Source organism: Rhipicephalus sanguineus, chromosome 1, assembly GCF_013339695.2.
Source record: "Rhipicephalus sanguineus isolate Rsan-2018 chromosome 1, BIME_Rsan_1.4, whole genome shotgun sequence".
NCBI classification, from domain to species: Eukaryota; Metazoa; Arthropoda; class Arachnida; order Ixodida; family Ixodidae; genus Rhipicephalus; species Rhipicephalus sanguineus.
The window spans coordinates 305,709,597-305,733,576 of NC_051176.1; the positions used below are offsets into that span (position 1 = coordinate 305,709,597).

General features: G+C 51.0%; 1 long non-coding RNA gene across 1 annotated transcript in view; it reads right to left on the reverse strand.

The window, feature by feature from the left end:
- LOC125756906 (uncharacterized) overlaps positions 1-23,980 on the reverse strand; it is a 458,042-nt gene that overhangs the window by 23,949 nt on the left and 410,113 nt on the right. The window lies entirely within an intron of this gene.

Sequence of the window (23,980 nt, forward strand, 5' to 3'; positions counted from 1 at the left end):
TGGTGTAGGGTGTGATAAACTTTCGTTATTGTGACCATTGAATAAAACTGAAATATCGTTATTTTGGCGTGACCAGGCGTCATTTCTTCTCATTAGAACTGAAGCACACATGCAATGCGCTCTTTAAGTCCCCTGCGCATGTGCAAAGCAAATCAGCAACGTTGCAAACATGAGAGGTACGCTGCTGCCTACTTTATTCACGCTATGCAAGATGACACGAACGCAAAATAAAAGCTCCAAGAATAGGTTTCCTAGTAAAACCAAGGCAAATTGAACGGCGGTACACTTAAACACCGCTGTTTAGTCACGGGTCGATATTAGTTTAGCTAGCGTTGGCTTCGAGCGCACTCGCCAAGGGCTCGCCGTAGCGCGAGTCCTTAGCGATCAGGGGCGTAAGAAAAATATTTTGAGGTCAAATTTCGCGCTAGTGACAACAAAATGACGTCACTTTTTTTCCGGACATTGCATCACATCCGCTTTAATTTTTGTTCCGCCGGAAGTGTTCCCTCCTCACACAGATGGCGCTAAGCCCCATGAGCAGCTGATGAGCAGCCATTTTCTGAACGTATGGGCTTCTGTGGAAGCTTCGCTACCATTTACATTTACCTTGGACGAGTTTACGAGCGCGGCTTTCGATGCACCGCAAGGGCTGCATTGAATAACAGTGACGTGCGCCTCTTTTGAGGGGGCGCTAAGAAAAAGGTTTTTCGTAATAATTAAACACTATCCTACATTCTTGGCACATTGCACCTATATAATATTGCTCAGGAAATAAATGTAATTTGTAAAACATCAAGATTGCTTCGCCCATGAATAAAACTTGGTTTTTCGGTATTAGTGTTTGTTCCCTCCAAACATAGTCGCGCTTCAATCGCAGCACCCATAATTCCCCTTGCTGGTGTCGTTGGCAATAGGTTCTGAACCGCTTTTCGCCTGAAGCTTCGCGACCTATTTGGATCGACCTTGGCGTGGCCGCTATGCGACGGTGGCGCCGCGGCGCAACAGCTTTGCGCGCCAAATCAAGCTCCCCCATAGCGTTACGGCGATGTTTCGTGACCAGAAAAAGTATTGGAGGACTATGGCGCAACTAGGCGCAACGAACGCACGGCGCAGCACGCGCGAGCGGTTGCATTAAAAAAAAAGCGCGCCGCACGGCGCAGCACACAAGAACAGGTTCATCAAAAGAAAAGATAAAGCGCGCAACAAGAACAAAAAATACAATAAAAAAAAACGGCGCGAGCGAGGCGCGGCTTGGCGTTGGTGTTGCCATGACGACGCATAGTGTGTGCGCCGCCATTTATACAGTTTTAATCTCTGATCCCAACCGCGAGGTCTATAACTGAAGGGACCTTTGGCGCTGCCAGTGCTGAAGTCATGAATTAAGGCATCCTATGGGAGGTATACGGAGTAATATCCCCCTGGTTTTGTGCTCGTGCGAACATGCGCATCTTCGTTGGCGGTGACGCTAGGCTCCGTGCTCGATGTGATGCTTGGAGGGCGGAATATTCATGGAGCTCTCGACACGGACAACGTGCGCCTGTTTACGGTGAGTGTACTGCTTTCGTAGGTACTAATTATACAGCTTTAGCTGTGCGTCTTCATCACCTCAGCGGAAGTAGGCTGCCCCAGCCACTTCTAACAGCAGCCTGCGTCTGCGGGGCTGTTCCGGATGCCCAACTAAAACTGTCAGTTAGCGATTTGACACCGCTATGCGCGTTGTTGTACAAGCTCCCATAAAATGAGCGATGCAAAAAATTATCAAGGGTCCTTGTTTGCTGATCGCACATTGTGTCGGCACTCCTGAACATGGAGGAAGGAAAACTCAGGAGAGGCTCTATCGTATCCCAATGCATTGCGAAAAGTGTGGCGGAAGTGACGTCAGATTTATGGGGCTGTAGTGAGGAAGATAAAGAAGAGCTTCCGCGTCTGTTGTTGCTGTGCACGCGATCTACCTTCGGCTTCTGCCGGTGCTATACCTCGACTGTTTAAGACGTCGCCGTTTATCTTCCTCACTACAATGGCCCCGGGACTGAAAAGGAGCCATCCTGGCGACTACGGCGCAGGTAGGATCAAAGGGTCGTAATATGGCTTGAGTCGGCTGACATGCACCGTGTCACGACCGCGATGTCTGAGGTCGTGGGATGGCGTCACAGGTTCAACGACGTAGTTAACAGAGGATGGGCGGTCGATTATGCGGTAAGGGCCATCATAACGAGGAAGAAACTTCGTTGAAAGTCCAGGGCTGTGAGGTGGGACCGACAACCAAACGAGTGAACCGGTCGCAAAATCTTGTGTAGACAATTCGTTGTCATGCCGCAGCTTTTCGCGACCTTGAGCGGCGGTCGTAAGTGTACGCGCAAGCTGCCTACAGTCCTCTGCGTATTTGGCCGCTTCAGACACCGTTGTGCACTCGGAAGTGTCGGGTCGGTACGGAAGCAATGTATCCAATGTGCAGGAGGGCTCTCGTCCATATAGTAGAAAGAACGGCGAAAAGCCAGTGGTAGTTTGTGTGGCAGTGTTATACGCGTATGTTACGAACGGCAAAACAGTGTCCCAGTTGCTATGATCCGAGGCGACGTACATAGTCAACATGTCGCCGAGAGTACGGTTGAACCTCTCCGTCAAGCCGTTCGTTTGCGGATGGTAGGCTGTAGACTTGTGGTGGACGATGTTGCATGCAGCGAGAAGGGCTTGTATTACTTCGGAAAGGAACACGCGCCCTCTGTCACTGAGCAGTTCACGTGGCGCTCCATGTCGAAGAACGAAGTTCCGCAAAATGAAGAATGCGACTTCGCGCGAAGTAGCGGCTGGAAGTGCTGCGGTCTCGGCGTAGCGCGTGAGGTGATCGACTCCTACAATTATCCATCGGTTACCCGAGGAGCTGCAGGGAAGAGGACCATATAGGTCTATGCCGACGCGATCAAAGGGACGAGCCGGACAGGGAAGCGGTTGTAACTCGCCAGTAGGCCGCTGGTGAACTTTTCGTCGTTGACATGCTGTACAAGCTCGAACGTACTGGCGGACGAAGCGATACATTCCGGCCCAGTAGAAGCGTTGTCGTAGCCGAGTATACGTCTTCAGCTCACCGGCGTGCCCGTTATGAGGGGCAGCATGAAAATATTCGCATATTTCAGAACGCATGTGCCGGGGAATCACTAGTAGCCACTTGCGACCGTCGGTTAAATAGTTTCGCCGGTAAAGGATGCGGTCATGCACGGCAAAGTGAGCGGCTTGGCGACGAAGTGTTCGAGAAGAGGGTGTAGTGTTTGGGTCGTCGAGGAAGTTTATTATAGCTGAAAGGGATGGATCCTTTCGCTGCTCGACGGGCATGTTAGCGACGTTGATGGGGGACACGGATGCAAAAGACATCGATGCGGAGGCCACGTCGAGAGGTATCGGCGATCGGGAAAGCGCATCGGCGTCAGAGTGCTTCCTGCCCGATCGGTAGACAACGCGGATGTCGTGTTCTTGTAAGCGAAGCGCCCAACGCCCGAGCCGTCCTGATGGATCTTTTAACGAGGACAGCCAGCAAAGGGCGTGGTGGTCGGTAACAACGTCGAAAGGGCGACCGTAGAGGTATGGACGAAATTTGACGAGAGCCCAAATGATGGCTAAACATTCCTTTTCTGTGACGGAGTAGTTTCTTTCCGCCTTCGTTAAAGTGCGACTGGCATACGCCACAACGTACTCGTCGTAGCCGTCTTTCCGTTGCGCTAGGACTGCACCAAGTCCGATGCCGCTGGCGTCCGTGTGTATTTCCGTAGGGGCTGTGGGATCGTAATGACGAAGGATCGGTGGAGAAATTAGTAGGCGACGTAGTTGCTCGAAGGCTTCGTCACACGAGGTTGACCACGCGGAGATGCCGTTGCTTGCGGTAAGCAAATTGGTCAGTGGCGCGATGATGCTTGCAAAATTGCGCACAAAACGCCGAAAATAAGAGCAGAGCCCTATGAAGCTGCGGAGTGCCTTAAGAGTAGTGGGCTTGGGGAACTCTGCGACCGCACGAAGCTTGGCGGGATCAGGAAGAACACCATCCTTTGATACAACGTGCCCTAATATTGTTAACTGACGGGCAGCAAAACGGCACTTTTTGATGTTCAGTTGGAGGCCTGCAGAGGAGAGGCAGGTAAGTATCTCACCCAAGCGAATAAGGTGCGTTGGAAAATCGGCCGAAAACACGACGATGTCATCAAGATAACAGAGGCATGTTTTCCACTTGTAGTTGCGAAGGATGGTATCCATCATACGCTCGAAGGTTGCGGGCGCGTTGCACAGGCCGAAAGGCATGACGGTAAATTCGTACAAACCGTCAGGTGTGACGAAAGCTGTCTTTTCGCAGTCATTTTCAGCCATGGGCACTTGCCAATAGCCCGAGCGAAGATCCAGAGACGAGAAGTACTCTGCGCCTTGCAAACAGTCGAGGGCATCATCTATCCGAGGCAGCGGATAGACATCTTTGCGAGTGATCTTATTCAGCCGACGATAATCCACACAGAAGCGGATTGACCCGTCCTTCTTGCGTACTAGCACCACAGGAGACGCCCAAGGACTGTGGGAGGGGCGAATGACGCCACGCTGCAGCATATCGTCGACTTGCTCGCTAATTACCCGTCGTTCCGCTGCCGACACGCGGTATGGGCGCTGGCGTAATGGAGAGTGGGAACCAGTGTGGATGCTGTGAGTGATGCTCGCCGCACGTCCCAAGGATGGTTGGTCGCAATCAAACGATGACCGAAACTTTTGAAGCAGGGCGAGGACTTGGCGGCGGTATGAATCCGGCAGATCGGCGTCCAAGGCGGCTTCAAGAACGTCTGACGACGGCGAAGACAGTGATGGTGAGGTGCAATGCTCGGAGGAAGTAAGGGCGTCGAGCTGATAACAGGGTGTGTCGTCAGAAGTCTCAAGGATGTGAATTGGGTCAATGGGCTGAACACGACCTAGTGATTCTCCGCGCAGTAAGGTTACGGGGTGCTTAAACGGATTGCAGACAAGCATAGATGATAATCCGGATTCAGTGGCAAGAACGGCGAACGGGAGAGGTAGAGCCTTCCGACGCAGAAAAATAGGCGACGGCGTAAAGAGTACGGTGGCGTCGGTCGCGGCGGAGCAAGATACGGGCACAAGGACCGACATTTCGGGCGGTACTTCCGTGTTGGATACAACAGTGAGCTTTGCGGCTTTAGTTGCAGAAGGGTCGGGCAGTACGGATCCAGAGAATGGGAAAAGCGCCACTTCGGCTCTGGCACAGTCTATGATGGCCCGATGTTGCGACAAGAAATCCCAACCGAGGATGAGTTCATGGGAGCATGAAGAGAGCACGAAAAGTTCGACAACGTATACAGCGCCGTCAATGACCACTCTCGCGGTGCACGCAGCATGCGGTGCTACATGCTGTGTACTTGCAGTGCGCAGTAGCATGCCAGATAGCGGCGTGGTGACCTTATGCAGTTTTCTACAAAGCTTCTCGTCGATGACAGAAACGGCAGCCCCAGTATCAATAAGCGCTATTGCGGCAGTTCCTTCAACTATAACGTCCAATGAATTGCGCGGCGACTGTGCAGGCCTTGTAGAAGTCGCGAAGCTTGCAGTTCGTGCCTGCGGAACTGCAGCAGCTAGTTTCCCTCGCTGGGCGACTGGCGACGACGTAAGGGCGAAGGCGAGCGACGACGTGGGGAGGGTGATCGATGGTTGGCGAAAGGACGTCGCGGTAGCGGCGAAAAGTCTGGGTTGGAACGCATGGCATTAGCGGTATCATCATTCGAGTAGCCGTATCCAGGTACTGCAACAGTTGGATGAGCAGAAGGCATGCGACGATTGCAGAAGCGTGCGACGTGGCCGGCGAAACCGCAAGCGAAGCATATGGGTCGGTTGTCCCGTGTGCGCCAGGGGTTCTGAAAATGGCTTCGAGGTGGAACTTGGGGCGACAAAGGAGGGGGAGATGTTCGTGGTCGCATCGCGGCAGGAAATGCGACGGTCTGATGCGCAGGTCGCGCTGCGACTGCAGCATAAGTCAGAGGTGCAGCTACGGGAGCGAATGGTTGAGCCAAAGGTAGCGACCCGGCAAGCTCCTCGCGAATGGCCCTTCTGATGGGATCAGCCAAAGGTGTGGCAGGCTGTACTGGGCGATCTCCTAGCGGAAGCATGGACAGTTGGCGCGCCACCTCTTCACGAATGAAGTCCTTAATCTTGCCGGAGAGGGATATATCGGACGCCGGGTTGGCGGCAAGCGTGAGACCCGAGAGCGAGTTGGCAGGTGCAATAGCGCTGCGCGCAAGGACCCTTTGTCGACGCAACTCATCGAAGCTCTGGCAAAGGGTGACGATGGCCGCGACAGAAGTAGGGTTTCGCGCAAGAAGCATCTGGAATGCGTCGTCTTCGATGCCTTTGAGGACATGCTTCACTTGGTCCTCTTCGCTCATCGAGGAATCGACGCGGGCACAAAGGTCCACGACATCCTCTATGTAGCTGGTGTACGTCTCACCAGGCAGTTGAGCGCGCTGGCGTAGACGTTGCTCAGCGCGGAGCTTTCTCAAGGTGGGGCGGCCGAAGACTTCCGTGAATGCTGTCTTGAAAGCGGACCAGGTCTGTAATTGACGCTCATGATTGTGGAACCAGAGGTTCGCAACGTCAGCGAGATAGAAGATGACCGCACGTAGTTTGGCCGGGTCATCCCATTTGTTGTGCTCGCTGACGCGCTCATAGATGGAAAGCCAGTCTTCTGCGTCAGTCTCACCTGCTGCGCTAAAGACTGGAGGGTCGCGTTGCCGCTGAACGGCGCCGCAGCTGGTGGGAGGGGCGGCGGCTTCAGGCTGATTATCAACAGCGTCGGTCATAGTGCTTGAAACAGCTGGCAACGTTCGGTTGCGAAGTTCCAGGTTGAGGCCAGGGATTCCAGCAACCTCCACCAGATGTCGTACGACGATTTATTGTGCGACGGCGACGTCTTAAACAGTCGAGGTATAGCACCGGCAGAAGCCGAAGGTAGATCGCGTGCACAGCAACAACAGACGCGGAAGCTCTTCTTTATCTTCCTCACTACAGGGCAAACAAACCGGTATGGGGCAAACAAAACAGCAGACGCCCCGCGGCGTGCTCTCCGCGGTGGTTCGCTTCTGCTCAGATTTGTAGTCCCGGCGTAAACTTAGCGCGTATTGTGCGGTTTGCACGTAGTAAAACGTTGCAAGCAGACGTTTACCAGGCTGTTCGTGCGTGGCAGGTCCGAGCGAGCGTTTTTGTGCAACAGTACAGAAAGTACCGGTACGTGCCGTAATCAGAAACATTCAGCCCCTGCATCATTGTATTCGAACTCACCTAGCAGTGACTTACGCGTTCTACTGGGCGTTAGATCTCTCTTTTCCGTTCTCGTAGCCCGATTGCCCGATTAGCGGTTGCGGCGCAACGCCAACCTATAGTTGACGTAACTTCACGTCGAAAAGAGGACACCGCTGAATTGTATAGGCGATCGTGCACGTAAAGTTTGTAATTCCAGTGCGCACACAACACAAGCACGCAGCGAGCGCACACCGAACAATACATGCATCACGTAGTCCGATAATAACAACAAAAGTTTATTGCCCTTTCGTTGAACGACACAGCCTCTAAAACGTACGATGCCTTCAGCGCATGTTATGTACGGCGCGTCAGACGCCAAAAACAAAAGTTCACATGAGTTCTGAGTTAACAGAATGAGTAACAAGCAACAGAGCGCACATCCGAGAGCTTCGCACGCAAATACCATGCCTTAGTGATCAGCAATGAAGCGAACGTATACGTACACATGAAAAGTGACACCCGGTACTGTCCGCGTGCACGCGATTTGCACCGGGTATACGCAACAGCTGGGCATTGCGTAGCTTTCCTAAAGAACACACACAAAGAGCAGCATGCGTGAATCGACTACACCGCTCGCACGGCAAAAAACAAACAAACAAACAAAAAGGCTGCAAAGTTTCGCGATGCGCGCATGCGCTTGCAAACATCGAGACGGAAGTCGCGAAATGTTTCGCTGCGCCTTCGCTAGGAGGCAATGCGGGTGTTTGCGATGTGGAGGCTTCACGAATGTGACGTCAGGGCCTCTCCTTAGTTTTTCCTTCCTCCATGCTCCTGAAGGTGCAAGATGTCGTTTTGAGATTCGCTTTAGTCTACTTCATAGTCATAGGCGTGCGCAGGGGGGGGGGGGGCAAGGGGGCGAGAAGGGGGGGCGCAAAGTCAGCCCTATACATTGTAGGGGGGGGGCGAGAAGAGGGGCGCAAAGGCAGCCGCATACATTGACATAATAGGGAGGGGGGCGCTGCGACGAACCTTCGCCCCCCCTGAAGGGGAACCCTGCGCACGCTTATGTTCATAATGACATCTTTATCGACATTGAGTGTGCAGCATGCTTCCACGCGTGGGAACGTGAAAGAAAAAAGTCGGTGTACAAAACTCTTAGACGCACTATATATAATGGTTTTTTAAACAAGGTAGTTTAAGATGCAGATATAGTACGATGTTTCCAGCGCGTACGCGGTAGTCACTTAAAGGGGTCATGAAGCATCAATTGGGCTTGTTGAAAAAACACAACCTGCGGAAAGCTGACACGGCTATCAACTGCTCTGCAAAATATTACAGTCGTGCGCGCCACGTAAAGGCCACAAGCGGAGCGCGAAGTTGCCGTTTCCTCAGGCGCCCTCTTTTCAAACAGAGGCCGGTTCTCACTCTCGTCGGTGGGCGGGGCGTCTGCACGTTGACATCGCGGAGACATAGCATGCTTATTGGCCGATAGCCGGATGAGATGCGCTTCTTGCCACGGGGTGCCGCCACTTGCCCGCGCCGCGCTCCTCAGTCTGCTACTTTACACGGTAGCCGTACTCGCGCATGCGAATCACAGCGGGAGAGCGATCGCGTTTCATGACGCGCGCTGACGTAACTTCTTACCCCCGTGCCATCCCTCCCTGTCTAGCTTCCAGTGCGCTCGTCGGCACGAGAAAAGAGAGAAAGCGCTGAGAGCGTGCGCCAAACCCCCGTAACTCCGCTGATTCTTGACGGATTCGAGAAATTTTTGCGGCAATCGATTCGGGAGGCAGTAAACTCTGATAGTAAGGTCATTAGATCATTACTTGGAAAAGTGGTTCATGACCCCTTTATGTTGGACACGCCTAGCCGGTTAGGCTAAACGCGCGAGACTTCCGACGGTGCGCGTTGTTGCGGCCGCCGCCGTGCACTCTTTTCCCTCGTTTCTGTTTGCTGTTTTCGTGGTTTGCCTACCCATCACCTCAGCTGACATTCGCTCTCTCTGCAAGGAAGACTTCTCCCTCTACGAGCTGGAACGGGTTCTCCTCAGAAAGCGCAAGCGCAGCGCCCCTGGAGCGGACAAAATCACACATCAGCTGTTGAGAAACCTGGATGCCTCCCAGCGCCCACTCTTGTTGGATGCATTCAACAGAGTTTTCTCCAGTGCTGTCCTCCCGGAAGAATGGCGTTCCGCGACTGTGATCCCTGTCCTCAAACAAGGCAAACCGCCGCGTTCGGTGACGTCATACAGGCCCATCTCCCTCACTTCTGTGGCGGGCAAAACTATGGAGGAGATGGCCCTTTGCCGGCTACAGTGGATCGCGGAGGTGCGCAACGCTTTCCCACCAGAGCAGTGTGGATTCCGGCCACATCGCGCGACCATCGACTGCATTGCTGCAGTCGTGAGCACCCTCGAGCAAGCCCTTCACGATGGAGAAATGGCCATCCTACTCCTCCTTGACATAAAGTCGGCGTTCGACTCGCTCCCCCACTCGTCTATCCTCAGTGCCGTGCGCGCGCTAGGTGTTGAGGGCAAACTCTTGAACTACGTTCAGGCCTTCCTCACTGACCGAACGTTTACTGTGCGCGTGGGCGGGGCGACAAGTGCGCCGCGATCTGTCAGCTGTGGCGTCCCACAGGGCAGCGTCCTCAGCCCGTTTTTGTTTAATCTGGTACTCGCGCCGCTCGTCGAGTGCCTACCAGAAACGGCTGTGTTCCCTGTTCGCGCAGTGGTGTACGCTGATGACGTCGCATTGTATGTGCGTGGACCGACCCGAAAGTGCTCGGTGGTGCGCGCTTGCATGCAGGAGGCCCTCCAATGTGTGGCCGCCTTCGTGAGAAACATCGGCCTCACGATCTCGGCGCCGAAAACCGAGGCCCTAGTCGTCCACCCCCGTGCTGAAGCCCGACGACGTCTTCCGTGCCTTCAGCTGGATGGTGCACCAATAGTTTGGAGTAGCAACGTCCGCTACCTCGGCCTGACGATAGACAATCGCCTCCGATGGTTCCCGGCGGTGCGACGTGTACGCCAGACGACGCGTCGCGTGGAATCGGCCGTGCGCCAGCTACTCGCAGGCGGCAACGGCTGCCCCGCTGCCTTCGCCTGCACCATCTACGAGGCGATGGCTCTGTCTGCCATCCACTACGCACTGCCGATCTGCAAACTCCAGGCGCCACAGTGGCGACTGATCGACCAGGACCACCGCCGAGTCATACGCATGTGTCACGGAATGCCTCGTGGCTCTCGTGTGGCCGAGACCCTCGCGGAGGCTCGTGCGTGGCCTGCGTCGCTCACGGCGGACCTGCGCGCATTGTGCCACTTGCAGCGTCTCCACCGAGCGCCTGATGCAGGTCCCCTCCTCTCGCGGTTACGTGCTGTGCCAAACTCACGTGTCGGTCAACTTATCGACGTGTACGACGGTGTTGTGGCTGACGATCCCGCACGCCTTTCGCGCTGGCCACCCCCTCACCGTCGAGTGCCCCTTCGAGTGAACTTGCACCTGCCGGGCATTCGATCCGAACGCCACACCCCTCTCAGTGCCATTGCTCAGGAGGCCGCGGCGCGGATGTATGAGGACCTGGCCGGGAGGACGCAAGTGTTCACCGATGAGTCCGTCCTACAGGATCGCTCAGCCGCGGCCGCCTGCATAGCCCCTCAGCTCAGCTCGGAACGACAGTGCCGCTTGCGATACTGTGCATCCTCAACAACAGCTGAGCTAGTCGGGCTCCAGCTGGCTGCAGACCTCCTGCGCAATTCGCCGGCCGTCTCTAGCGCAGCAATCTTCTGCGACTCGAAACCTGCCCTGCGCCAGCTCGCGAGGGAGGAACGGGGCCCCCTTCTTGCTCAGCGCGCCGCTCTCAGCCTGCTGGCCCTCCAGGAACGAGGCTGTGACGTGGTCCTTCAGTGGCTCCCTTCACACGTCGGCATCGCGGGCAACGAGGCTGCAGACGAGCTCGCAAAACGAGCACACTCCGCCGAGACTTCGCTGAGAGATTACGCCAGCTCGTTCGACTCGGCACGCAACAACCTTCGCCGGGAGCTGGTGCGCGAGCATCCGGACGCACGGGTCGCCGCCGGACACCCCCCTCCTCCCATCCCAGCCACTGGTTTCACTCGCCGCGAGCGCGCGCTTCTTCTTGCCCTGAGGACCGGGTCAGTGTGGCCCGCGGAACGCAGGCATCGTCTTCGCCGCGCCGCTGCACCGAACTGCACCGATTGCGGCGCGATCGAAACCCTGTGCCACCTATTGTTTGACTGCCCTTCTCTCAACACCGCGCGGAAGCGGCTCGTCATGAAGTACCGACTCGTCGGACTGCCGTGTGCGACCCTGCAGGACTTGCTCCATCCCACCGGCCACGTGCACCGTCGCCGATCAGCCCTTGCGGCCCTACTCGCTTTTCTCGAGGATGCCGGCCTAGTCGAACGAATTTTCTAGCCGCTCACCACGGTGACTCGGACGCCCGTTCTCCTGCCCCCCCCCCCCCCCCTCACCTTTTTTTTTCCACTCATACCTTTCTTTTTTTTTCTTTTTTTTTCTTCTTTTACCATCTCTTTTCACTCTCACTGTCCCTTCAATCCCCAGTCCCCCGTGAGTGTATCGGTTGAGGTGTCCTCACTTGAGAGACAGTTATCGTGCACTCTACACCCAATTTTCATTTTCATTTCCTTCTTCCTTTTAAGAATCACCCCCCCCCCCTACATCTGCGATTACGTTTGATGTCATAACAGAATCGAGTCAGTGTACGTGACTGTAGGAGCTATGTGCGGTAATTCCAGCATATGACATGTCCGATCTCGACGTAGACAGCTTCCACACGCGCGCTGGGTGTCGTTCGGGCGCTTGTACTCGCATGTATTTATCTGAGTACTTAAGGATGGGTTACGTTTGTGAAACAGGTGGTCTGTAAAAGCTCACGACGGGCCCGTGACTGCCGGAGGATGCGTTTGGGTGTTAGAGTATGCCGGCGCAAAGCCGTGCATAGCTGGTGCCTATTGCGAAACGAAGTTCCCGCCTTCTTTTACGTGAAAATTTGTTTTGGTTGAGAAATTATTTAAAACGAAACACACGTATCAGATGTGTGTACAGTAACAGTCTGTTGAACAAAGGGTGGTTTTAAATACAAATAATCAGTGTGTGTGCGTTGGTTATTCCCAGAATCCCGGATCGCTTCTCCCGCCTCTTCTCTCCAGTTGACAGCCACACTCGGGGAAACGAAGGTGTCGCTAGGGTCTGGCGCCTCACCAATCTTGATGGGAAAATCAACAGCCACGTCGCCCTGTCAACGAAGCAGTCGGTCCTACATTTCTTTTGGTTGGACAACACGACGTAGGAAAAGAGGTGAGTGGCACCCACACAAAGGAGCCTAAACCAATTTCTTTTGTTGTTTAAAAGAGGCTCACATTATCTTGTGGTGCAAGTTTGTCGCCAAGTGACGTGTTACAAGAGCTACTGTTTTACGCGATGACGGCAGAAAAACTTGGTTCCTTATCATGACTGTTTCCATTTGTTGTTTTGTTGTGAGCCTTCGTTATGTCTGTGTAAATCACTTATCGTGTAGGTTTTGCAAACTCTTACTGCAATTCCGTTTTCTCATCATAATATCACGTTCTGCTTTTCAGTTACAATTTTTGATGGCTGCTCAAGCTGAACAGGAGCGACAACATAGCATGTCACAAGTCCGATGCCTCCAGCCGTCACCACTTTTTGATTTATTCATAATCATAAGGAATAAATATGGAAACATGATGCCGATTCCTGAGGTTTATTTTGCACCATATTACACTATGCGGATTGCTGTCACACATTTTATTTGGCTATACTAATACAAGCATGTAAATAAGGAATACCTCAACGGCTTAATTGGAAATCACAAACCAACTTTTCGCGCTTTCTAGATTACTCTGCTGGAAAAGGTGTGTTGTTTTGTCAAGTTTCATTCAAATAATGCTAAAACTGAACTATTCTTTTTTTTTTTGGAGTCGCTGGGCACAACGGCAGGTATTATTGGACTTGCTTAAAATGAATACTTCACTATTTCCAAGAGTAGTCGCGCAAAAGTAGAGCAAGGGTCAATTGAGTAACTTAAATTAGTTGTGGAATCGCTGGACGCTTCGGTGTGTGTCATTTGACCCCCGTAGGAGTGTTACCGGCAAGAGTCGTCTGACTCCCTCATAAGTGGTAATGTGATCCTTCGGATAAGAGTCCTTCCACTCTTAGCAGAGGGTCAGGGTACTCTACTAGAGCGCGCCGACTCCAAGGAGGTTTAAAAAAAACTTCTGGAGTGGAGGTCACACGCGAGCGTGTGAAGCCTGGGAAACCGGTTGGCAGCCATCTTGCTAAAGGCAAGAGGCAGCGCAGCTAGAGCGTAATTGTGAGCTTCCGCGGGCGCGTTTCAGCATGAGAACGGTACAGTTAGTGTCACTTATTTGACCAAATTTTCTTTTGTCCTGCAAGACTGAAGAAGGCAGTTTTTTACGCCATAGTACATGGGCTGAAGCGTGCCTGATAACACGTAGAATTCGCATCCAGCGTTCCCGAAGTAAAGCACATGGTGGAGTTAATAAGTGGTACAAAAAATTTTATTCAGTCCCGGCTTTTATACAATTTCAAAAGAAAAAAGAAACATATACAATGTGGCTTATACGTGAATTGATAGAGCAACAAATTTCTCAATAACTTCAAAATGCATCATAATGCAGACAGTAACGAAACTAACCGTATGAAACACGCGCCCTTGAAAACTAAACACAGCAAAAGAAAAGATACGAAAGCAGATTCATTGAATGAATCGAATGAACTCGTACCAGCTCGCCCAACTCTCCACGCTCCTTACTGAAAGCAGATTAATTGACTAGCTTGCTGCAGCTTTTGTTTACGCTCGTTCACAAATTTTTAAAAATAACAGTCCTTGTCAGCCGCGTCCTTACTGCACTCTGGGAGTTTTAAATGCGAACCATTTCTTAGCGAACCTTTGGCACATTCAGCGTTTCTATCTACGTATCTATCTATCTAGACGCGTACGTCTGGGTGCTCTCACGATCGCCTCCTTGACTTGGTGTAGACCAAAATCGGCATGGGAGGGTAAGAGGATTTGACGAATATGACTGTCGTGTCATGAATAACGGAAAAATCCTGTCGCGTACGTCGTCAAACCCTTTCCTCCAGACACGTGTGGCACATAGCCGTTTACCACGGGCCGCGGTGTACGGTTATGCGCCACAGGTGATTGACAGTTTATATCTACCCAGGAACGGCGAGGACAGACATTAGTAATTTAAATGCGAGAGCGTTAAGAAAAACCGACATTGGCAGCGCTGATTCGACAAATGGAAAGAATAAATATTAGGATCACAGCAGGAATCGAACCCAAGCATTCTGTGTGGCAATCAACTATTCTACCGCAGAGGCACGCCAGGTACATAGACTGGTTTGGAAAAACAGCCTATGCAGGCGTAACGGCGGTGCAACGTCAAGTGTGGTTGTGGTGCTGGCCATCTAATTTTGCAAGAAAGCAATACACAGTACGTATGTACTCCTACGATACAGGCGTCATATCACATTAACGTCTGTGGTTCCAGTGTTGGCTCCGCTTTTATAGCAGTGTAATAAACATTACATTTGTATACCTATGTTTCAGCAAGCTATATTGAAGCATTCCTCTACCCCAGAGGAATACATTAACGAAAGTTACGTATGATATCCACATGGCTGCACCATAAAGTGCACTTAGTATCGATAACATTGATGTACTCTAACGTGAGGGCTGACGTTACGTTGCACCATAAAGTTACCCTTTAAACGCCAGTGTTGTCGACGTGCCTGGTAAGCCCACGATGTGCACAAAGCCACTACACTTGCAAAAACACGTTGATCCACCTCGTAACGTTTGGCTCAATGCCATAAAATACAGCATAGAAGTACTCGCTCACTGCTTCGCATGTAACAGATTCCCACAACGCGTGGGATTTGCCGAATTTTTTCCAGTTGATTTCTTTTGAAATGTGGTGAAGCCTGATTTTACAGTGAAAGCTGTTATCAGATCACAACGGTAGTGGGGTAGTTGTCCCCCGCCACCGGAGGTGTCCGCAACCACTATCGCGCGAAATAAGAAAAAAAATTAGCTCAGATGGGATTTGAACCCGGGTCCTCTGCGTGGTAGTCGAGTATTCTACCAGAGAGCCACGCTAGTGACTGGAACTCCTTTGCAAAAACATCCTTACAGGCGTCATGCCGAGAAAGGAATCGCGTTAAATGTGTAATATAGCGTGTCAGAAGAGTAAAATAACGACCAGTCGTCACACAATGCTAATTGCGCTACAAGTGACCGGGTCGTTATTTGCTTCAAATCCATTACAAAAGGCTCAGCCATAATTCTTCATAGTCATCAGCCACAGGCAGCATCAACAAAGTTCACATAATGCCTTACAGATGTGTAGCGGGTACCTCGCTATCCGCGGAAAGACGAATATTGGCATAGTGAATGCTTCCCTACTTTCCAAAAATTATGATTTGCGGCGTAGTGGGTACCTTGCAAGTGTACTTGTATTGGTTTCCCCAAGAGAGTATAGAACGGGCTCTAGAAAGGCCGCTCTTCGAGCTTTCGCTGTGACTGTGCTGCGCGCTCCGCGCAGGCCCGGCGTTTTTTATGTACAGCTTGGCAATCTTCGACAAATTGTAAATGTGGTTATCTAGTGAATCGCAGTCCAAAAAAAAAAATGATACATCCACAACACTCGCTTGTCACCAAAGGAGTGGAGAAATTCGCCATCTGTGGAACTTCCGCGCGGGCTCAAGCGACGACCCACACGTTTTCTGCCTGGAGCGATATGGCGGTCGTCGGCTTCAGCGGAGGCGCGCCGCCTCCACTCTAGAAGTTTTTTTTTTTGGAACCTCCTTGGCCGACTCTGACCCACCAAGAGAGTCACCGTGACTCTTTAAAGAGAGTCGCATACGTGGCAAGTCAGAACTCTCCGAATAGAGTCACCTATGCTCTTTTTTTCCTTAGAGTGTGGTGGTGCTTGTCTTAAAGCTTCGCCGTAGATCGGCTTTCAGAGAGTGGAATGGAGCTTCTAAGTAGACAAGGTAAAACTTTTTCTCTAGTGCACAAAAGTGAAGTTGAAGACAATGCTTGCACCTATGCACGAAGACATGTGCTCTTCAACTGCTTGAAATGCTGTCTATCTTAATTAGAGAAAGATATGATACTGCTCGCCGGACAACTGGACGTCTGCATGCACAGCGCAACTATTTCCGCTGTTTCGTCACTGAAATAATTCGAGGCAATTATTATAAGGCGATCGGAAGCAAGCACCATTTTACCTTCGACGGCACACCGCGATTAAGCGGCAACTTTAGCCCAGTGCTAAGCCACAAAACACCCAAACGCAAGCGTCGTCGTGAGTTTAGAGAGAGTGTCTTAGAACAGGGGAGTGGTCGGAACGGCCGCAGCACCAATGTACAGAAAGTGAAGCCAAAACAGGGTCACTCCACCTGCAGCGCTGCGATCGGTAGTCTGCAATGTGCGGTCGCTCCGCCAATGTGGGACAGGTGCAGAATGCCCGCTTCCCACTGAAAAGGCCCGGGTTGGAATCGCAGCTGTAGGTGGTGGGGTTTTATTCTTAGTGTCACCTTTTATAGCCGTGTTGGTTTTCCTTTGTTTCGTAAAACAAGCTTCTGTTGCTACGTATTGCTACAAAAAGTAATGTAAAATGTGAAATCTCGTTTCGAGTCTCGTATTCGCGAAAATCTCGGAGGCCATACTTTACGTCTTTGTTCAATCCCGGGCGGTGGCGCTGCAAAAAAAAAAAAGACTGCGCTCACTGCAAATAACTGCGGTTTGGAGCCACATAAAGGCGCTAGGAAGGAAGTCTGTCACAATGCAACAACATATTGTAGATGAAGGAGGAAATCAATTCGAAGGGTACTAAGCGCTAGGTTACATCCGAAAGGTAACAGCCGATTCGTTTAAAAAGAGCCTCCAGGGGATTTCCCCAATGAGTAAAAGTGTGGCGGAGAGAGCAACCGAGGAAGAGCTAGTACTGGAGAACTTCAACAGGAAAAAGGCCGAAGGAAAAATTCCAAAGCGCACTGCCGCGGGTTTATATGGAATTCCCGTTAGCCTCATTAACGAACTAGGACATAACACTAAAAAAGCACTGCTGAAAGCCGTGGAAAAATGTTTACAGGAGAGGCAAATACCGGACAGTTGGCGAAAAAGTAGAACGAACTTAATCTGTAAAGGCAGGGGAGCAAAGGACAACATTTGCTCGTATAGACCACTAACCATTACATCAGTACTATACAGGTTGGCGACGCAAGCAGTAAAAATGAAAATGGGAACGTGGGCAGAACATAACGATATTTTGGGAGTACTTCAGAATTGATTTCGAGTCGACAGGCGGTTAGACGATAACCTGTCTGTTCTCACTCAGTGTATAGAAATATCTAAAATAGAAATAAGGCCCTTGTACCTGGCTTTTCTAGACATCACTGGGGCATACAACAACGTTAATCAAGGAATTTTGTTGGATATATCGAAAGGAATGGGCATAGGCGACGACTGTATACAGCTTTTGAGGGAGATATACCGATAAAATACAGTTTGCATAGAATGGGAAGGAATATGTAGCAAAGAGAACGTTGATATTAGAAAGGGGCTGAGACAGGGATGTCCTTTGTCCCCGCTGTTATTGATGTTGTACATGGCGAGTATGGAAAAAGCGCTAGAAGGTAGCAACATTGGTTTTAATCTGTCACACAAACAGGGCGGCGTGATGATTGAGCAGAAGCTTCCAGGTTTATTTTATGCGGACGATATCGTCTTATTTGCAGACAGTCGAGATGATATACAGAGGCTGGCAGATATATGCGGAAGGGAAGGTGAAGCTCTTGGATTAGGATTTACTGTAACGAAGTGCGGATTGATGGTATTCAATGAACCCTGTGGTCAGACGATGTCAATACAAGGCCAAGAAATACCGAGGGTAAGCGAATACAAGTACTTCGGAGTATGGGTAAATGGAGTCATAGATACATGGAGGTACAGGAAAAAGCCTCGGCAGCAAAAGGAAAGAGGAATGCTGCAATAACGAAGCACAGAGCGTTGTGGGGATACAATAGGTACGAGGTGCTTCGAGGTCTGTGGAAAGGTGTAATGGTTCCGGGGCTTACTTTTGGGAACTCAGTGGTGTGCATGAGGGCAGAGGTGCAATCGGGAATCGATATAAATCAAAGGACTGTGGGACGCCTCGCGTTGGGTGCTCACGGGAAGACGACAAATGAGGCTGTAAAGGGCTATATGGGATGGGCAGGTTTTGAGGCGAGCGAAGCTCAGAGCAAAATAAGGTTAGAAGAAAGGCTAAGGAAAATGAAGGAGAGCAGATGGGCAGAGAACGTGTTCCGTTATTTGTATAGGAAGAACGTGGACACACAGTGGAGAAAAAGAACTAGGAGACTCACTAGTAAATATACGGCTGGTAGTGTAAGCAATATGCCAACAAAGAGCGTTAAGCGAAAAGTCAGAGAGGCGGAGAGGATTTACTGGACGGTAGCATTGGAGAAAAAACCGGCTTTGAGTAACTACGGAAAGGGCAGAAATGAAATAAGGAGGCCGGCATTTTACGATATTTCAAGGGGAAGCGCTTTAATGTTTGAAGAGAGATCGGGTTGCCTTAGAACGCGTAGTTATAAAGCGAGATTCAGTAAAGAAGAAGAACAATGCACATGCTGCGGGGAAGATAAGGAAACGGCGTAGCATGTTCTGATTGAATGTGGAGATATCCACCCAGGTGTACGTTTGGGCACGAGCCTACATGAAGCCTTGGGTTTTAGGGACAACAATGGAAAGCTGAACACACCCGCGATGGAAATAAGTAAGAGACGGTTAGAGTATTGGTGGCAGAAAATTAGAAAGGACAAAAATAAATGTTCGAAAAAAAGGACATTTTGCCGTAAAGGGCAGAGAACTGGGCTGAGAATATACTTTTTTTTCCTGTAGTAAGATAGAGTTAATTGAAGTAGAGACATTAGGCCAACATTAGGAAAAACAAAAGAAACATATATATATATATATATATATATATATATATATATTGGTCGAGCCTGGTGGCACACTTGTCACCGCCCCGTTATAAAAGGGACGCTCATAGCATCCTTCCATCGTCACTGTCAAATTTCTTCAGTATTACTTCACATTTTGCGTTATTTTTTTAACCAACACCTAGCAACTGACGCTAGTTTTAAGAAACAAAGGAAGATTAATACAGCTATAAGAGGTGACCTATGAATAAGAACCCACCATCTACAGCTGTGATTCGAACTCAGGCCTTTTGAGTGGGAAGCGGGCATTCTACCCCTGCACCACTTCGGCGCAGCCGCGCGCAACTCTTAAACGACGACACATTGCAGACTACCGATCGCAGCGCTGCAAACGGATTGACCTTGTTAGGGCTTCACTTTTCGAAGCTCGTTCCGGGCACTCCCCTGTCCTAGTACACTCAACCCTGGATATTAAAGCCATCATTGTTTTCTTGAGCAGTGTTGCCAGCACAGTCAATGTTTTCTGGAGTTGCAAATAGCTACAGGGGCGTGAATTTGATTTTGTCGTTCGTCTAATCGTTCGAATGCAGGGCTATACAGAGCTAGAGCGTACTAGAACATTGGATTGCTCGGAACGGCCGCTGCACCAACGTATAGGAAGTGAAGCCCAAATAGGTTCAATCCGTTTGTGGCGCTGCGATCGGCAGTCTGCCATGTGTCGTCGTTTAAGAGTTGCGCGCGGCCCCGCCAAAGTGGTGCAGGGGTTGAATGCACGCTTCCCACTCAAAAGGCTCGGGCTCGAATCGCAGCTGTAGATGGTGGGCTTTTAGGGGCGAAGCACCTTAAAACCTCACAATGTCCGTCCGTCCGCCGTTAGTCTACAGTCGAAGCGCAGGTGCAAAACAGCTGTGCATAAACCGTCTACAGAGCGAGCATAGCGCGCATATGGCTTAAAAGAAACACCGTACTTGGCGCGGCGCCGCTCGAAAGCTGCTCGAAAACAAGAGCATCGATTAACAGGTGACAACATGCGCAAAGCCGTCTAGAGAGCGCGCGTAGCGCGCACATGGTCCCAAAATAGACCGTTCTCGGACACGGCGCCGCGCGACCTCGTCTTTGCCAACTTTAGGCTGGATCAGAAGAAACATTGGCTTTACATTTCACGGACCACAAAGCAGTAATAATGAACGCAAAACGGAATCCACAACTGAACACGACATACGAGTTATGACCAATAAAACACATTGTATATAACTGTACACACGTGTTGTTACTCATTTATATGCGCAAGTGGGCAATGTCACGGGAGATAGACGGTTACATAACGATCCCCAGTGCTTCGCCCACTCATCATCATTCACTTCGTGGATATGCGTGGATTTTTTATCCTTAGTGTCATCTTTCATAGCTGTATTGGTTCTCCTTCGTTTCTTAAAACTAGATTTTGTTGCTACGTATTGCTACAAAAAGTAACGTAAAATGTGAAATCTCGTTTCGAGTCTCGTATTCGGAAACATCTCAGAGGCCATACTTTACGTTTTTGTTGAATCCCGGGCGGTGGCACTGCAAATAACTACGCTTACTGTCAAATTTCTTCTATTTTACTTCACATTTTGCGTTACTATTTGAAGCAACACGTACCAACTCAAGCTAGTTTCAAAGGGCCCCTCACCAGGTGACATAACGAATTTTAGTTAGACACTGGAAGTTGTTGCGTGCCCAATATGCCACAAGAGTTTTTCTAATCGGTCCATTAGAAGCTGAGAAAACCAATGTTTTGAGCCGGTGCGAAACTATGATGCGAGGAGGCGAGCTGGAAACCCTTCCCGCTCGCCCCGTGTAGCCTTGTCACTAATCCTGTTAATGGGGACGGCAATCGCCGGGCGGATTCCAAGGGCGGACGTATCGGCCCCCCGAAACGCACCTCGAAAGCGCGGACAATTTAGAGTTGGTCCTTTTAGTGCGCCAGCAAACGCCGGTTGTGGTCCAAAGACCGAGTCAGAGCCGAGAGTCGATAACACAAACGAAATATATTCTCACTTAAGGCAGTACAAACATCTCAAACACATGCACACTCGGCTGGTACCAGTTACAACTTCACAATCTAACCCAGATGTTGTTAACACAACGTAAACTAAACGAACAGATAACGCGCTACACATGCAATCTTATGTATTACAACTATTCAAGAACAGTTAAAGTCTTGAATATTCAACAGCGTATCCAGTCCACAATTCTTGGACGGTACTTGAATGCTTCTCTTCAAGGAAACACTCACGCCAACTGCAGCGCTGTCTGTCGTTGCGTTTCGTCGTCGTAACTTGTCACGGCTCACATGGCCTCATCATCCGATTCTTCCAGATCGACGATCGACTGACCGCACACCATCAAAACACGCCTTCTTTGGCTGACGGAGCCACACTCAGCATAACTTCACCATCTCCGGGCCGACAGACTCCCTCACTGGTCGTCGTTGCGAGCTTTTATCTCCTCTCCCCGGGTTCTCGAAGCATCGGGAGTATTCTCCGGTGAGCAGCACAGCCAAAGCTAGGAAAAGTTCGAGATTTCTCTCGCCGCTTCTAGGAGGAGGAGAGGTTGAGGAAAGGAAAAGGCACAACTTCTGCAACCCTAATTGCGAGCACGGCTCAGCGCCTGACTCGCCGGTTCTACTCGCGGCGGCGTCGCTCGGCGTTGCGTCATCCTTGCCCTCTAGAAAGATCCAGGCTTTGCCGGGCGTTTGATCTGAGACTGCTAGTGGGCGAGGAGGATGCGGCGCGTCGGCGTCTTTTGATACTCGTTTTCGTCGTTCGCGCTTCTTGGGCGAGCGTCGGGCGCCGTACTATCCCGCTGCCGTTTGAAAGCGGCCGCGCGCGCGCTTTATTGACGCGCTCGTTTGTGACAAGCCTTCGCAAGGCAAATCCCTTCCCTTCCCTCTTCGGCACGCGAGCGGGAGGATCACATGACGCATAAGCATGAACACGTCATGTGCACACAATGTCACGAGTGCATGACGTGCCCGAAGCAGCCCGAGCCCCCGAGACGCGAGCGGGATTGTGGCGGCGTTCTTTGCGCTTCATCTCTGCAAGTAATGCCGAATGCGCCCTCGCCGATCACTCGGTTTTCAACCTATATATTACTGAGCACGAAAGCTGAGACATTTGTATGGAGCAAAGTTTGAGATTGGGCTAGTTGGTAATCCATCTTCAACAACCAGCGCAGAACGGACAAGGGACAAGAAAGGGAACAAAGACGAGCGCTGACATTGTGTGCACATGACGTGTTCATGTGTATGCGTCGTGTGATCCTCCCGCTCGCGTGCCGAAGAGGGCTGGGAAGGGATCTGGCTTGCGAAGGTTACACGGGGCGAGCGGAAAGAGTTTCCAGCTTGCCTCCTCGCATCATGGTTTCGCGCCGGCTCAAAACATTGGTTTTCTCAGCTTGTGATGGACCGATTAGAAAAACTCTTGTGGCATAATGCTCTCGTCTATGTTCCTTTTCTTGTCCCTTGTCCGTTCTGCGCTGGTTGAAGAAAAAAAAATTGTATGGACGCGAGACTAGCGGTGTGCCGCATGAACATCTAGTTAGGCGCGGGAGGATAAATGAGCCTAATGCTAATGCTACCTCATTTATCCATGCTTAATGGATAAATGAGGTAGAAAATTAGTTTCGTTGTAAGGGGTGGCGTCTGCACTATGCGCAAAGTGCGAGAAGGCCGAACTCGTCGCCACAGTTACATAGCCAGCGGCTCAGCCACGGCAAGGATACGCAGACAACCGGTGGCTAGGAAAATGCTCGTTTATTCACTCGTCCAAGCTGATTTTGTAACTTAAGTTAGGAAGGAGGGAGAGAGGAAAAAGGGGCGGGAAGTGCTTATCTATTTGGCCATCGGCAGAAACACGAAGGGGGGACGCAGAAGTGGCCGATTGCTGTTTGCAACTCACATGCACAGAGCACGCATAAACCGCGTACGCGAAGGCACTTTCCATTTGGACGGGACTCACAATTCACGTGCACTGGGACTTGTTATCTGCAACGCACAGTCGAAAGACGGTGCAAAAAGCACGAAATTTACAGCTGCGATAACTGCTTACGAGAGACGCCTAAGTACAGAGAACTTCCTGCCCTGCGTCCGTTTCTGTCGACGATCGCACGCACTGAAGAAGTTGGGAAAGTTGCCTTCGATGACTATCTTCCTGTGCTCTGGTAGAGTGCAGTAGAACAGGAGAGTGCTCGGAACGAGCTTCGAAAAGTGAAGACCAAACAGGGTCAAACTGCTTGTGGCGCTGCTATCGGTAGTCTGCAATATGTCGTCGTTTTAAGAGTTGCGTGTGGCTCCGCCAAAGTGGTGTAGGGGCAGAATGCCCGTTTCCCACTCAAAAGGCTCGGTTCGAACTGTAGCTGTAGATGGTGGGTTTTTATTCTTAGTGTCAGCTTTTATAGCTGTATTACGTTTTCTTTCTTTCTTAAAGGGCCCCTCACCAGGTTTGACGAGCGAAATGCATGCACTGGGGTGTTCACAATCACGTCTGCTAAAATTTGCAACGCTACGCGCCGCGTAAATGGGTCAAATTTCAAGCTGAACGCTGCATGCCCCTTCTTCTCGCGGCCGTGCGCCCAGAGAATTGGACGCGAGGCCCACCACTGGAGATGCGGGCGCTGCAATCGTTGTG